Source organism: Rhinopithecus roxellana, chromosome 13, assembly GCF_007565055.1.
Source record: "Rhinopithecus roxellana isolate Shanxi Qingling chromosome 13, ASM756505v1, whole genome shotgun sequence".
In the NCBI taxonomy this organism is placed as follows: domain Eukaryota; kingdom Metazoa; phylum Chordata; class Mammalia; order Primates; family Cercopithecidae; genus Rhinopithecus; species Rhinopithecus roxellana.
In genome coordinates, this window is record NC_044561.1 from 4,893,578 (window position 1) to 4,907,245 (window position 13,668).

General features: G+C 44.6%; 1 protein-coding gene across 4 annotated transcripts in view; it reads right to left on the reverse strand.

Moving 5' to 3' along the window:
• PACSIN2 (protein kinase C and casein kinase substrate in neurons 2) overlaps nucleotides 1–13,668 on the reverse strand; it is a 151,790-nt gene that overhangs the window by 88,629 nt on the left and 49,493 nt on the right. Inside the window, exon 1 of one of the 4 annotated variants that reach the window (XM_010371529.2) lies at nucleotides 8,755–8,843. The exons of the other annotated variants lie outside the window; for them this stretch is intronic. The gene's annotated coding sequence lies outside the window, so the exon portion shown is untranslated. Of the gene's footprint in view, nucleotides 1–8,754; nucleotides 8,844–13,668 lie in introns of those variants that run through there. 4 annotated transcript variants of the gene reach the window in all.

The following is a 13,668-nucleotide window of genomic DNA, read 5'->3' on the forward strand; positions in this document are numbered from 1 at the left end:
AATTTATTTATTTATTTATTTATTTGTTTTTATTTATTTATTATTTTATTTATTTATTTTTTGAGAGAGAGTCTCATTCTGTTGCCCAGGCTGGAGTGCAGTGGTGCAATCTCAGCTCACTGCAGCCTCTGCCTCCTGGGTTTAAGCGATTCTCCTGCCTCAGCCTCCTGAGTAGCTGGGACTACAGGCGCGTGCCACCACGCCTGGCTAATTTGTGTGGTATTTTTTAGTAGAGACGGGGTTTCACCACATTAGCCAGGATGGTCTCAATCTCCTGAACTCGTGATCCGCCCACCTTGGCCCCCCAAAGTCCTGGGATTACAGGTGTTGAGTCACCGCGCCCGGCCTATTTATTTATTTTTTTTGAGATGGAGTCTCGCTCTGTTGCCCAGGCTGGAGTGCAGTGGCCGGATCTCAGCTCACTGCAAGCTCCGCCTCCCGGGTTTTATGCCATTCTCCTGGCTCAGCCTCCCGAGTAGCTGGGACTACAGGCGCCCACCAACTCGCTCGGCTAGTTTTTTGTATTTTTTAGTAGAGACGGGGTTTCACCATATTAGCCAGGATGGTCTCGATCTCCTGACCTCATGATCCGCCCGTCTCGGCCTCCCAAAGTGCTGGGATTACAGGCTTGAGCCACCGCGCCCAGCCTTGAGCCACCGCGCCCGGATATACTTTTAAAGGAAAGAAATTATTTCAGATGGAAAGCCCCAAAGCACAAGACGAATGGTAAGCAAATATGCAGGTAAACATACTGGATAAATCTAAATAGCATTAACTGTATAAAAGACAGTGGCAAATTTGCAGGATTTAAAAAATCAGAAAAAAAAACTGGACAAGTTGAGAGGGCATATGGAGTTAAAATGTTTTCTATCCTTCCATTATTCAAGAGAAGGGTAAAGATATTACTTTAGACTTTGTTAAGTACACAAAAATTTCTAGGATAACCACTAAAGGAGCAGGCTGAGAATTTAATTTCTAAACTAAGAGAGAAAAAACAAATGCATTGGAAAGTGGGCACAATGAAATGCAATCAAAACAAAAGACAGAATTAAAATCTCACCAGAAGAACTATAGTCAGTAGAAATTACAGGAATAAGAAAAAACTGCATGTTTATGCAAACTGCATTGAAGGGCCTAGCCACTGCAATAAGAAAAATAACTAAAAGCTATAACAATCAGAAAAGAAACATAACAGCATTATTGGCCGGGCGCGGTGGCTCAAGCCTGTAATCCCAGCACTTTGGGAGGCCGAGACAGGCGGATCACAAGGTCAGGAGATCGAGACCATCCTGGCTAACACGGTGAAACCCCATCTCTACTAAAAAATTACAAAAAAGAACTAGCCAGGCGAGGTGGCGGGCGCCTGTAGTCCCAGCTACTCGGGAGGCTGAGGCAGGAGAATGGCGTAAACCCGGGAGGCGGAGCTTGCAGTGAGCTGAGATCCGGCCACTACACTCCAGTTTGGGCAACAGAGAGAGACTCCGTCGCAAAAAAAAAAAAAAAAAAAAACAAAAAAAAAAAAACAAAAAACAAAAAAAAACAGCATTATTAGCATTAATAAACCATTATATGGTTTTAGCATGGCTGATGAACAGAAGAAGGCAATTTATCTAGAACGAGAGCTCTTGGCTCTAATTTGAGAGCTATATATTTAAATGCAGTACTAAGGGTTTCATTTAATATGAGGAAAAAAACTTTGTCTTCATTTTATAGCTGAAGAAACTAAAATTCAGAGAGGCTAAATAATTTGTTCAAAGCCACCTGGCAAGTAAGTGGCTAGTTTTGAAATTAAGACAATCTGTCCCCAAGGTTTAACCACTATACTATGATGTCTCGACACACGATAAACATACTGTGCCCTCTCAGAGGCAAGCATGACTGTGTGATTACAAGGACACTGGAGGAAAAAGAGACGAAATTCACCTGAGGAAAGCCAGGGAAGAGGGCAATGCTTAGAGCAAGGATGGTATTCTGGAGAGAATAAGAACAGCACGTACAAAGGTTAAAAGGCATGAGGCTGGGTGCGGTGGCTCATGCCTGTAATCCCAGCACTTTGGGAGGCTGAGGCAGGCAGATCACTTGAGGTCAGGAGTTCGAGATCAGCCTAGCCAACATAGTGAAAACCTGTCTCTACCAAAAAACACAAAAAATTAGCCGGGCATGGTGGCATGTGCCTATAGTCCCAGCTACTTGCGAAGCTGAGGCATGAGAATCACTTGAACCTGGGAGGCAGAGGTTGCAGTGAGCCGAGATCATGCCACTGCACTCCAGCCTGGGCAACTGGGCAAGACCCTGTCTCAAAAGAAAAATAGCGCATAAAGGAAGGTTCTCTTGGACAGATAGTGGAGAACAGCCCATCAGTCTCCAGTCTTGGGCTGTCCAGTATGGCAGCCACCAGCTATTAACACTTAAAATGTAGTTAGTCCAAGTGAGAAACTGACTTTTTTTTTTGAGATAGGGTGTCACTGTGTCATTCAGGCTGGAATGCAGTGGCACTATCACAGCTCATTGCAGCCTCAACCTCCTGGGTCTAAGTAATTCTCCCACCTCAGCCTTCTGAAGCTTGGACTACAACTATGCACAACTGCACCTGGCTAATTTTTTATTTTTTATAGAGACAGAGGACTCACTATGTTGCCCAGACTGGTCTCAATGACTTTTTAATTTTATTTAATTTTAATGTAAACAGTCACACGTGGTTAGTGGCTACCACATTGGACAGCACAGTTCTGGAGGTTCAAGTCTGGAGAAAGGGAAACGGTTAGAAGACCAGGAAAGAGGAATATATCCAAGATGAAAAACAGAACATAGTGAAGGGTGATGCCAGGGAATGGGGGACGGGGGCAGGGATTCAAAGTTTCTAATTTCGGAGGCATGGTAGGTGATAATGCCACAAAGAGAAAAACAGAATTAAGAACAAACTGGTTTGGGATGAAAAATAACTGGTTTGGATCTGATAAATTCGATGTTCCTGAAGCATGTCCACACATAAATGGCACTCCAGCCACATCAAGCTCCCAAGTCTGGCAGATTCTGACCTCTTCACCTTTGCATATATTGCTCCCTCTGCTTCTCTTGGGTACCTGACAAACCACTCCCTCTAAAACTCATCACCAAACTGGAGTTTCCCCCTATCTCCTCCATTCTTCATGGCAGAATAAGGTCCCAATAGCTCTTTAAGACTCATCAACCTGCTGCTTAGAAGTCTCTTTCCCTTGCTGGACTGTGAGGTCCTCAGAGACAAGAACTCAATCCTAACCGTCTATGGATCCCCAGCACAGTGCCTGATGTGAACTGCATGGACAAGAGACCAAGAAGGTAAACTGAATGAATGAATGAATGAATGACATGAACGAACAAATTAACTGATTCGGCGAGCCAGCATCCAGGTGAACTGTCCCTCCAGGTAGTGATCTAACGGATGGCTGGAAATAAGCGCAGAGCTCACTCAGGTGCCTGCATGTCTACCAGTGAAAGCTGTCATACCTGGAGATAGCATCACAGGGGGAAAAAAAGGCTGTCAGGTGCTGGGACAAGTACAGTTTACATAGCCTCACATGACTTTTCATCATCATAACAACTTCCACCATCCCAAATGCAAACTCTTCAACCTCAGAAGTTCACTGGGTACACCTGAGATTCAACTTAATGTCGTAGAGTTCAATGTTAAATATTAAAGACTTATCCTCCAAAAGTGGTCTTGTTGCTTTCCTTCATGGCTTTATAGGTCTTGCTTTCTAACATTCTTCCTGCACAGTGATGGCAGGATCTGACTAAGTGAACCTGAGGTGACCGTCCCTACAGACGGGAAACTAGTAACAAATGTTTCTGTCTTCCAATCAATAGATACTGGTGATCAGTCTACTATGCCCTGTGCTACTTTTTCTTTATGTGTCAGTTCATAGTAGAGAGAAATCACTTCATTGTCCCCAAAACTGTCATGTGCTTCATTTACTTTGTTAAACTAGCACTACCAATCTGTGTTAGGAATTAAAGACTCAAAGAGAGAATTCCAAATTGGGAAGTTCAACACTTTGCCCTGTTAATTACATCAACATTTTGTCAAGTAACCATTTTCCAGCAAAATCATTCTTCCTTGTTCTCCTTCAAGGACTCCACTGTAGAACAAATCCCGATGGGAAACATGACTGAGTATGAAATTAATAGCACCCCTTACATTATCAAAAAGATAATCTAAATCCCATACTATTGTGATGACCACTGACACACCTTCAAATTAATTCTAACTTCCTATTAGATTCTTTAAGTTTCTCAAAATAAAGTATGTGTCATGAGCTCACATCAAGGTTTATGTCTTACGATTCATATATGACAGAGTCTAACGTGAAAAAATTTAGGCCAGAGTCCCAGGGCTGGAGGAGATATCACGTAGGCACAACCTGTTATTTGGTGTCAAGGCAGAACTGTGACATGCAAATGCATTTAGACCAGCCTAGTGAAATGTGACTATAGTGCCTTCAAAAGCAATCACTATGGAAAGGCAAACACTGCCATTCATTCATTCATTCATTCATTCATTCATTCAAATCAATAGCCCTTGTCTAATTACGATCTCACCATACTGACACATACATATGCTCCTCTTTACCAAACTCTAAGGGCCTGGGATACTGGGGGACATTTCTTCATAGTCTTAGAGAAGGTTCTGAGGCCACCACTAGAATCTGGTCTGGAGAGCTGCCCCGAGCAGAGGTGGACATGAAAAAGGCCCAAACACCAACAACACGAACTCTGAGATTTCTAAGCCAACAGCAGCCCCAGGGGCTGCCGTTTAACCCCTTCTCAGTTTGGAGCAATGCCAGCACTGCAACAGTCTAGTATCCCCTTCTCATCTTTAAATCTCACAAGCACAGCAGCATTTATACTAACGTGGGCAGAAGCTAGGGGCCAGGGACGGAAGAACATCAAATGTTACTTATAGACTGCAGAAGATAAGAAGGTCAATTATATACTAAGAAAAGGAAGCCAGTTGGAATACTCTATACTTAATATATACTGAAAATATAATAGTAAGTATAAAATGCTAATGGGGAACAAAGGTAACCATATTATGGGAGACGCGAACTAAGTCACTGCAGCTCATGAGCCTGCAGCCTCCCTTCTTCTCCAAGCCCCAGGATCATGTCGCCTGGCTCACCAAATGAAAGCAGCACCTCTTCAAGGAGACTGACAGAAAGTACCCACTAGAACACCAGGAGGGAAGACAGTTCTGACACACTGCATAAAAATACTGCTTATGTATCCCACTTCATTCTTCAGTTTTATACATTAAAATAGTTGTAAAGTTATTAAATTCAACTTCAAATACGATTAACATATTTATGAAAGTGCCTGTTTCCCTGAGGTGCTTTTGTTTCAGAAATTCTTCAAGGCATATATTCTAAATACTATAGAAAATACAAGTAAGGGCCGGGTGCGGTGGCTCACGCCTATAATCCCAGCACTTTGGGAGGCCGAGGCAGGCAGATCACGAGGTCAGGAGATCGAGACCATCCTGGCTAACACGGTGAAACCCCGTCTCTACTAAAAATACAAAAAATTAGCCCAGCATGGTGGCGGGCGCCTGTAGTCCCAGCTTCTCGGGAGGCTGAGGCAGAAGAATGGCGTGAACCCAGGAGGTGGAGCTTGCAGTGAGCCCAGATCGCGCCACTGTACTCCAGCTTGGGCGACAGAGCAAGACTCCATCTCAAAAAAAAAGAAAAGAAAATACGAGTAAGTGCTATCCTGTGAACTTCCCCAAGGCATTTTAAGGTGACTTTGGACAGACAGTGATGGTCACACCAAGGTCTAGGAACAGTCACCCACGGTTCTCAGCATACCTGTTTACAACTAACTCCCACACCTGAATTTCAGAGGATTCAAATTCAATTTTTAGCAGAGACTATTTTTAATGATTCTGGAAAGTTGTGAGTAAATTCCATTTTTATAAATTAAATCATCTTCTCCTTTATTTATATTATGTTGTATTATTTTAAAGTCTTTCATATTTCAAAACCTGTTCAGTTCAGCTCAAGACACAGCTGTCAGTATTCCCTTATAGGGGCTGAAAGGCAGAAATGCTAAATGCTTGGGGTTTCCCTTTCACACCCTGAATAATCCTCTTTCAAAGAAGAATTGAGTGCTTGTCTGTTTCTTTTATTAGTTGTGATTGTATTAAGTTTGGCATTCTCACCTGACAAGCAATCCCACGGTAAGGCCCGTAAGGCCCGCTTCGATCAGTAGCAATTGACTGTCTCTCCCCTGAGCTAGGAGAGAGGTAAGTAACACTTTATAATATAAAGAATTGCCGGGCGCGGTGGCTCAAGCCTGTAATCCCAGCACTTTGGGAGGCCGAGACGGGCGGATCACGAGGTCAGGAGATCGAGACCATCCTGGCTAACACAGTGAAACCCCGTCTCTACTAAAAAATACAAAAAACTAGCCGGGCGAGGTGGTGGGCGCCTGTAGTCCCAGCTACTTGGGAGGCTGAGGTAGGAGAATGGTGTAAACCCGGGAGGTGGAGCTTGCAGTGAGCTGAGATCCGGCCACTGCACTCCAGCCTGGGCGACAGAGCGAGACTCCGTCTCAAAAAAAAAAAAATAATAATAATAATATAAAGAATTGTTGATTTTTAAGAAAAAGTATAATCCCAGCACTTTGGGAGGCCGAGACAGGCGGATCACGAGGTCAGGAGATCGAGACCCTCCTGGCTAACACTGGTGAAACCCCGTCTCTACTAAAAATACAAAAAACTAGCCGGGCGAGGTGGCGGGCGCCTGTAGTCCCAGCTACTCGGAGGCTGAGGCGGGAGAATGGCGGGAACCCGGGAGGCGGAACTTGCAGTGAGCTGAGATCGCGCCACTGCACTCCAGCCTGGGCAACACAGCGAGACTCCGTCTCAAAAAAAAAAAAAAAAAGAAAAAGAAAAAGAAAAAGTATCAGAGGCAGGAATGTCAATGCTCTTTGTACTTGCGGTAATTCATTATACATCTATGCCAAATGGTACTTACAGTGAAAAAGTTATTGAATAAAAGCTGAGTGTCTGAAAGTGAAACAAATATAAATGGACTCATCAGAAGAAAAAAAACACTCTTAGCTAAGCGATATTAATCTTAAGATAATAATGTAAAGAAAGCAGATTACTGTAATGGAAAGAGTAATGACCCTGGTCATGAGACCAGGCTTTCAGACTCACTTGGCTACTGACCAGATGAGTGACCTTGGACAAGTCAGTCACCTCTGGATCTCAATTCCTTTGGTAAAGTGCGGAGCCTGGAATATTAACTCCAAGAGCCATCACAGCTCGAAATATTGCATTCCCACCTTCTGCATTATGCCACCAAATGAATAACAGAATTGTGTGGGTGGGCAAACGGGTCTCAAAGGACTAACACTATTTAAAAAGAAAAAAGGAAGGCACATTTTTATTTATTGGCATAAATCTCATACCTGTAAAACATGCTTTGGTTTGAAGTTATGAAACCTCTCTGCTGTTTTCATAAATACAGCATTTAAAGTTCATCTAGAATTCAGTAGGATGTTTTATTGACAAAGAAGGAAGGGATCTGAAGAAAGAGATATTCAGAGCTACAAGAGCAAAGACAAAACTGATGGGCCCGATTAAGGTGGAACAGACATACTATATATCTTGGGGGTTTCTAGAAACCTTTCCTATGCAATCTTAAAAGTATTCGAAACACACACTTCACAGTAGGTAACATCCTAACAAGAAAGCATGCTTCTCTGTGAGGCACAGGCTGCACCAGCACAATATTTTCTGGAAAACGGAGAGAGGACGCTGCCTTTTTAACAGCAATCAGTAATCCAGTAAGTATAATTCACTGATGATGGATCACTTAAGTCTCAGGATTTTTAAAATCTAATTAGAATTACAGCACCACAGCAATTAAGGGGAGCCACTGTTTTTTTAAAATTCCAGAATATGACTTCTAAGAAACAATTAAATATGTATATAAGGCTGCTCAGTTATTAAAACAATAAAACTTTTAACATTTTGTTACCCGACAAAAATATAAACAGTGTCTAGTGACAGCCCTCAGAGGGGGATGAGGGCACAGGGTCCAGCTGGGATGAGAAATGAGAAGAACTGAGGGGGAGGATGGGGAGAGGGCCGGGAGGGGGCCTGGAGCAGTGGCAGGTGATTCAGAGAGTCTGCAGGAGACTAGTCATGAAACAGCAATTACGTCTCCTGGAAAAGATAATTTGCTTTTTCTCTCTCAAGTCCCACTTACGTGTTTGTAGATTAGATTTGGCTGTAAAGAAAGAAAATGGCAGCATGTAATAAACATTAACGCCTTAAAGTAGGGGGGAAAAGCCCTCTATTAACAGCTAACTCAAGTAACTCATTTAGCTACTCGGTAAGAAAAAAAATACAGCTAAAGTATGTCAGCTACTCTAAAACATGCCAAAGCAAAGGTGCAAAGTTATTGCATCTATTTTGAAAGGAAACATGCACGTATGTTCTACAACCAGAGTCAAAAATTATAAAACACAATCCTTCATTTGTTTAAGCCGAAATCTATTCTCCAAGAAAATCAAACACTCTGACATCTTCTCCAAGCACCCTGGATAAAGCATTCTGCATTGCTCAGTTAATAATGAACTAATTGAACATCTCCTTCAAAGAGCTCTAAAACTAGGTGCGCTTGCACAGAAGGTGAGAGTTCTGTTAAATCAGTCACTCAGTGAGAAAGAAAACAATTCCATGAAAATTCTGCTTTCAAAGAGGTCTACCTTAAAGGAAATGCAAGCCTTCCACGGCACACTGGCGTTTTTCTGTCAGATGCCAGCTAACTCTGCAGCTCAGCTTCCGTACCTGCCTGTTTCCAACCCTGCCGGCGTGTCTGACCTCTGTCTCTCAGCTGAATTCTCCCAGCACATTTCATCATTTCCTGTTGGCTGCTGAGATAAGGTCATTCCCCTACACTGCTGCATTCGCTGTACAGTCCAGGTTCCCAGACTGCACGCTCCTGCCTGCTGTGGCATCACAGAAGGCAGGAGCCTTCTTTTCAGAAAGTGGCCAAAGAGAAATTTCAGTATTTCCATGGAAAATCAGGGAGAAGAGGTCTGAGAACAAAATTCATACTACCCCTTCCCCCACACACACAAAATCAACTTATATACAAACTAACTTACGCCACGCATGAGCGTCTTCTATTATCTTCTTGCACTTGAGATCCTCCTGCTCACAAGAGAAAAAAGACAGCATGCTCTGCATCTGAGGGCGCCACAGCTGCCGCTGGGACAGGGACTTGCTTGCACAGGATGATCTTACATTGTCCCAGCATGTGGAACTCAACTTTCTTCTGTGACTACAGACAACAAGGCAATGCCTGTCAGCAGATGAACAGGAAGCCTCATGCAGGAGACGGGACTGGGGACTCAGAGTCCCCTGGAGACAGGCAGGGGACCCCATCATCTCTCAGCAGCACGACTGACTCCTAAGAACTAGGACACTCAAAATACGCAAGTGTGACCACACGGAAATAAAAACAAAAACACCTTGCTTTTTCAATTTTTACAAAGAATTTAAAGTGAAGAAAAAAACAGTAAAACTTTAGGTGAGGAGAGAAAGATTTTAAAATGCTTGTGCCTACAAAAATGCATACTGTATGATTCCCTTTGGATCCAGCACAAGAAGAGGCATAACTAATCTACACCCTTTGAAGGCAGGACAGGGAAGAGAGAGAGGAGGCAGGCGGGAAGGGGCGTCAGGCGGGTTTCGGAGCCGTGCTGTGGCTCTTAAACTGGCTATGGGTGTGCTGCACTTGTGAAAATCCACTGATATGCACACTTGATATCTGTGCACTTTAGGTATATATATTATTCAACAAAACTTTTTGAATCTCATATAATATAAAAAAATACAGACACTACAGGAAAGAGTAGATATGGAAACTAATCTGCAAAAACAGACAGGAAACAAATATTTCAAGGGATCAATTTCCCCTAGGTGCCCTCCTAGAAGATACACATGCCCACTCCCCCATTCCCCTTGGCAAGCCAGGATTTAAGTGGTAAAGGCCAGGGCAGGCCCAGTTCAGGGCGGTTTCCTCCTTTCAACATGGCCCAAGGGGGTGTATGTAGGGATGGGAAAATACGTAATTGGCAAAAGAACATACTGCAAGGGGAAACTGTGCTAAGTGGATATACACTATTTACCAGTGTTCTTGCTACTCACATTCATTCAAAAATGTTCAGTTGGCCGGGCGTGGTGGCTCAAGCCTGTAATCCCAGCACTCTGGGAGGCTGAGGCGGGTGGATCACGAGGTCAGAAGATCGAGACTATCCTGGCTAACATGGTGAAACCCCGCCTCTACTAAAAATACAAAATACAAAAAAAAAATATGCCAGGCATAGTGGTGGCACCCGTAGTCTCAGCTACTCGGGAGGCTGAGGCAGGAGAACGACGTGAATCCGAGAGACAGCACTTGCAGAGCAGAGATTGTACCACTGCACTCCAGCCTGGGCAACAGAGCAAGACTCCGTCCAAAAACAAAAACAAAAACAACAACAAACAAAAATGTTCAGTTAAAAACAGCCATCTAGTCTTACCTTATAACACAAAACAAAGTAGGTTAAAAATCTCTTTTGAAAATCTTGTGTTTAGAAATTCCTTAGGCTGGGCCAGTGGCTCACACTTGTAGTCCCAGCACTTTGGGAGGCTGAGGCGAATGGATTGCTTGAAGCCAGGAGTTTGAGACCAGCCTGGCCAGTATGGTGAAACCTCGTCTTTACTAAAAAAATACAAAAATTGGCCAGGCATGGTGGTGCATGCCTGTAATCCCAGCTACTCAGGAGGCTGAGGCAAGAGAATCGCTTGACCCCAGCGGGCAGAGGTTGCAGTGAGCTGAGATCACGCCACTGCACTCTAGCCTGGGTGACAGAGCGAGATCCTGTCTCAAAAAAGAAAAAAAAAGAAATTCCTTAATGGAAAAGTACCAATAAAAGCAAAGACCACATAACACAAGACTCTATTACTTGACATATGATAATAATTTACACTACTTGAGAAATTATTTACCACCCTCCCCACACAGCCCTTCATCAAAAAAGCAGAGAAGTCAACACATACTTCACTATATCCTGTAGTTGGTTTAGTTAAATCCACTCCACCATCACAGAAGATGAATACCGGAGTGCCACACCCACCACAGCTGGCAAGCACTCACTCCACTAAGACAGAAGCAGCACCTGAGTTCTGGGGGAGCGAGTTTGAGACCAGCCTGGTCAACACGGTGAAACCCCGTCTCTACAGAAAAATACAAAAATTTTCTACCTGTCCCCTCCCCCAAGCCAGGGTACCAGAAAACTTTTTTTTTGTCACAGACCCCCACTTAGGGCTGCTGGTTATGGGAGGGCTTTTTATTTAAGAGACTCACTCTCTTTTTTTAAATCCAACAAACACAGGCTGCTCAACAAACATTTACACAGCATGTTATTTCTGGCTAATCATGAAAATAGCTCTCTGGGGGCAAGCATTGTTAGCTCCATTTCCCAGATGAAAGGTTATGCAATTTGCTAAGTGTCCCACAGCTGGTGCAAGGAGAGCCAGCCTGTGAGCCCAGGCAGCCAGCCTCCAGAGTCCCGGCTACACTGCCCCTCCATCTTGACTTCCCTCAAAATCAGAACTGGGTCTTGGATATAGTTTCTGCTTAATAAAAAGCCGAACTTGGAAAAGGAGAAGAGGGCCCAAGGCAGAACTGGGGTTGGGGGATGGAGGGTGAGGTCTGGGGTAGGGGTTGAGGGCCACATCCAGCACAGGGCAAGGGAAGGCCAGCCCAGCACCAGCAGCAGTCATTCATAGTCCAGGCCACAGGGCCACCCTCACATGCCCTCAGGCAAAGTGCAGCCTGGATGCCTGAGGTGGGTGGAGGCATTGTGAGTCCTGCCCCAAGTACCCAGTTACCAGAGCAACGGGGGGAGGTGAGGGGGGTGGCAAAGAAAAGGAAAACTGACTTTGAACTGAATAGCAGTGGGACTAGAAAGTCATTAGACCAGATCTCCAGTGTGGTTAAAGACACCCTCTCCCTGCCCAAGTCAGCCACACCTCACTAGTGGACTCCAGGCAGGAAAAACGGACTACGGCAGAAGACAAGACTGACTCAGGCAGCTCTCCTGTCCGGGGCAGTGGTACAGCTGCCCGACCACCCTCTAGGTGATGCTGGGACAGAAACTCCGTTCAGGAAAGCTCACCCGCTGGCCTCTGGCATGCAGAGCCTAAGCTGCAATTCCAGTTCTGATCTGGCTTCTGTCATCAAAGACTGGAAACCATTGGACATTCATTCAACAAACATCAATGGCCAGGCACAGTGCTTAGGGTCCCACAGTCAAAGCAGCCAAGGTCCCTGCCCCGGCCCACAATGTACAGGCTGAGTAGAAGTGCAAATAAATAAAATGAGGGACATCTCGTGCTGGTTCTCCAAGAGTGTGCAACCAGCCTACTCAAACCGTGTGGATTAAGGCGGAAGAAAATTTAGAAAGAGAGTCCACCAAGTTAATTAAAGACTAGCAGTGCCATCCATCAGCTCACGCCCCCTCCAGAGGCAGCCAACAACACGCAGGGCAGTACTTCCCAGGGAGATTCTTTCACCCAGCGCCCACGGCAGCTCCAGCAGACTGATTCATCAGCCTAGCAGGACTCAAAGACAGGACAGGACCCAGCAAGGCTGCTGCTTCTATCTGAGGCCTTTTGTTATATGATTGTCGCATGGTAAAAATGCCTGCTTTTACCACGTTTACCACGCTCTTTTGAAACACTGTAAGATAGGTACTCCTAGCCCTGTTTTACAGGGAGGGAAACCACCGCAGAGCATAAGCAATCTGTCCGAGGTCACCCAGCTGATAAGCGCAGAATGGGATTCACACTCAGGCCCACTTGATACAAAGCCCTCCTCTCTCTATCACACCCGTGCCTCCCATGGAACGGGACTTGCTATGAAAATCAGGATATTTGGCAGAAGGTCGTGTCATTTGGAAACAATAAAATTTCTACAATGTCGTATTTTGTTTTCAGCACTCCTCTACTGGTCTGTCATTGCTCTATATTGCCTCAAAAAAAAAAAAAAAACACTTTATTGAGATATAATTCACATGTCACACAGGTCACCCAATTAAAGGGCACAATTCAATGTGATTTAGTCTATTCACAGGTGCGTGCAACCATCACCACCGTCAAGGCCAGGACAATTTCATTACCTCAAAGAAAAACCCTGAACCCTTTAGCTATCATCCCTCTATTCCCAGCCCTTTCCCCAGCTCGTGGCAGTCATTGTGTTTTACAAGGTGATTCTTGGCTGGGCGGGGTGGCTCACGCCTGTAATCCCAGCACTTCGTGGAGCCAAGGTGAGCAGATGACTTGAGGTCAGGAGTTGGAGACCAGCCTGGCCACATAGTGACACCCTGTCTCTACTAAAAATACAAACATTAGCTGGGCATGGTGGTGCATGTCTGTAATCTCAGCTACTCGAGAGGCTGAGGCAGGAGAATTGCTTGAACCCAGGAGGTGGAGGTTGCAGTGAGCCAAGATCATGCCATTACACTCCAGTCTGGGCGACAGAGTGAGACTCTGTCTCAATAAAGAAAAAAAAAAAGGTGATTCTTAAAAGTAATTATGGGCACACAGTAATTGGGTTGTTAATAGAATAC